The sequence below is a fragment of the Apis dorsata genome, unplaced genomic scaffold (assembly GCF_000469605.1).
Source record: "Apis dorsata unplaced genomic scaffold, Apis dorsata 1.3 scaffold_147, whole genome shotgun sequence".
NCBI lineage: Eukaryota > Metazoa > Arthropoda > Insecta > Hymenoptera > Apidae > Apis > Apis dorsata.
In genome coordinates this window covers 165,821-169,349 of record NW_006263438.1, presented here as the reverse complement: position 1 = coordinate 169,349, position 3,529 = coordinate 165,821, and the positions used below count along the sequence as shown (strand labels likewise).

Below are 3,529 nucleotides of genomic sequence, written 5' to 3'. Positions count from 1 at the left end.
TAAATTAAATTTTTACAAAAAAAAAAAAAAAAGATCGTTCAAATTGTCACTACGAACTAATTTTTAACAAATTGGTTATATTTTCAATATTGAATAAAAATAACATTTTTTTTATATAATTTTAAATTAATATACAATTAATATAATTAATCCTTAAAATTTAACAATTTATAAATAATAAATTTTAACGCGTGCTTTTCCATTAAAAAAATTGCGGAAAGCGTAATTTCACGCAGCACGCCTCGATTTTTCGTCCGAGAAAACCACTGCCATAGAATTTCCATTACTTGTTTCTTAAATTATCGTTAACATCGTACAACGTAATTTCTACCTTTCGTGGCCTGATCGCGCCGACAATTTTCCACTCTGGAACTCGGCAAATAAAACGTTAACCCCGGGTCTGTGTACGTGCGTCCGATCCGCAATGAGAAACTATCCAAGTGAAATAATTACTTCTTTCTTGCTTGCGGGACGCTCGCAGGACGACGAGGATGCGAGCGTTTCTTTTTTTAACCTTTAGAAAGAAAGAGAAAGAGAGAAAACTAACTTACCCGTCTCGCGTGATCTATATATGTGGTAACAGATTACACGGTGGTTTAACCGTGGAACAAATACCGGCTGAACTACAACAATCTCCTCCCAAGGTTTTTGTTATTGAAATAAACAGCGTATCTCAACCCTTCGTCCATCCTTTATTTTATCCTTAATTATTTAACGTTTATTTATTTATTTATTTATTCGACGCGCGTTTTAAAATCTTTAATTTCGAGTTTTGTATACACACGCTACAAAGTTCAAAGTTAAAATACTCGAACAATGTTTACTTACTTCGTTAACTCGTATCACAATCGATCGTCGCTTTTTCGTTTTAACAATTTAGGTTGGCGTTGTAATTATTGTTATTATTATTATTATGTTTTGAGGTAATAAATTATCGAAGTAAATTATTGTATCAAGTTCAACCGTTAAATTTTTCTCACGCGTTAAATTTTTGGGAATAAAAATGGTGGACGGAAATTGTACGTAATTATAATTGTTTTAAATACGATTTAAACGGAAGGAAGAATTAAATTTTACTTAATAATATTTAGAGTCGATTATCGTCCAAAATAATGGAATAAAACAAATATTCCAATGATAATTTCCTTCGATTTTATGTTTCCACGAATTGAAATAATTGTTTACACACACGCACATACACAACGAAAAATAAATAATAAATTATACGAAATTCACGTGTCTCGAGTCGATCAACGAGACTAGTGGATAGATAAATTTATCGAAATAAAATTCTTCTATTCGAGGATGGGCAAGGAGAACGGAGAACGACTGTCGTTTCCAATTTCGAAACGGTAATAGATATGAGTTACAGCTTGGCATCATTATACACGTATAGAGTTTACGGTGAAAAATCGTTAAAGCTATTTAGTTAAGCCCCAATTGCCCCAATTAAACCCAATTAAGTTATTATTGCAAAATGTTGCGATCGTAAATTTTAATGGCTAAGGTCGAAAGACAAAGACACTATTCAACTTTTCAAGAAGGATTTTTTTATTTTTCTACTATATCTTATATCGAAAATAATTACACTTGGAACGGATAATTATTTTTATACGAAATAATTTTTTTTTTTTTGTATTTTTTTTTTCTACTATATTTTTATTTTTCTTTATATTACTTTATTTCTCTACTATATTTTATATCGAAAATATCGTTACATTTGGAACGGATAATTATTTTTATACGATGACGAAATAATTTTTTTTTTGTATCTCGTATTCTTTTATGTATATTTATACATAATCGAGTAGAAATAGAAGGATTTTTGTGCAGTAATTCTAATAATAGGAACGAAAATTAAATAATAACGTAATTTATATACAATTTTACGAAGCAATTGCAATTTTGTATACAAAAGATTGGTTAAATTCTTTGGATCGAGAAAAATTTGCAAAATCTGGAAAACAATGAAATTCGATCGATTCGTATCGACACACCATCTATAAATCAATCGCGAATCTTTATTCGACGAAAAACCTTCGCGATCATCGTATTTCACTCTTATTGAAATAATAATATTTTTCAGAATGAATAATATAAAGCTTAATTCCAATTATTCGAATTTACCCAATCTCATGCTTTATTATGCTCTCTTAAAAAATAAAAAAAAAAATAAAAAATAAATTTCGCTACGAGTTTCACTTTTCACAATCGAATTTTATCCCCATAAAATTATTCATTATACGCCAAACATGAACTAAGCAAATTAAAAAATCGTGAAAATTTGTGGAAAAGATGGGAGAGAGAAGCAACTCCGGAGGAACGACTTTTACTTATCCCGCGGAACTTTTATTACAATAATAACGGCGCGTATTAGTTCAGCCTCTACGAAAACAAACGTTCGTTCTGTTTATTCAAATTTATCCTCTATTTTCCCCCCATAGGGATCTTAATTTTTATCCGGATGGAATAAGTTGGAGCAAAAAAAAAAAAAAAAAAAGAAAGAAAAAAAAGGGAAGAAGGACAAGGATCGATCGGAAGGTTGGCGAAAGGGAGATTTTATAAGGTACGCTTCATTATCATTGCCCGGAGCGCCACGTTTCCTCCTTCGTACTTGCGCGCCCCCTTCATGCGTTTCATCGATATTAATTAAACTTGTGCGTTTATCTTGGCCGGCCATCTTTATTATTATTATTATTATTATTATGGCCGCGTACGAATGCGAATCCCAGATTTTATTAACGTTTTTTTTTTTCTTTTTGAAAAGGAACAGAGACGTTTCATCGTTTGAAGCGAATATCAAAGATATTCGACGACGATGACGAAAGTCAAATACGATCTATCGCGTCACGTATGATTATGCTAAGCGGTGCGCCGGTATCGCTCCGTAAAATCGATTTATCGTCCGCCTTTTCCTATTACGCCGCCCATTTTTAATTCCAGACACTCGCGGATAAAGTGTGAACAGGAAAATCCGTGTTTATCGCGCCTAAAATATAACATCGTTCTCGAGAATAAATGAAAATGAATCGCTTTGTTGGATAAGTTTTTCTTTTTTTTTTTTCTTTCTTTCTTTCTTTCAATGTCAAAAGAAAGAATCGCGCGCAAGATAAACGACCTGTCTATCGTTCGTCGAGAGAAATAGGGAATAGCGGTTTCTCGCTGAAAATTAAAAAATAAATAAATAAATAAATTATATTTTTATTATTAATAATATAATATAATAAATATAATATATGTAATATAAATATATAATATAACATTATATTTATATTATTAATAAATCTCTGTCATATTTATGTTTCTATTTCTATTCAATTAACATCGGAGTTTTAAAATTACAATTATTAAAAAAATTATCTCTACGTTTTATCCCGTTTTTTAACTTAACCTAACAAAAATTTAAACCTAATCATAAAAAAACGTTCATAATAAATAAATTATTATCTACATTTTTTCGAAATATGGAAATCGTCTTTTTGCAAACTTCGAGCTGTCTTAGAAAAAAAAAGAAAAAAGATGAAACAAC

The 3,529-nt window shown here is 30.3% G+C and overlaps 1 protein-coding gene across 1 annotated transcript in view; it reads right to left on the bottom strand.

The window, feature by feature from the left end:
* LOC102679693 (A disintegrin and metalloproteinase with thrombospondin motifs 12-like) overlaps positions 1-3,529 on the bottom strand; it is a 44,453-nt gene that overhangs the window by 40,284 nt on the left and 640 nt on the right. The gene's annotated exons all lie outside the window — the stretch shown is intronic.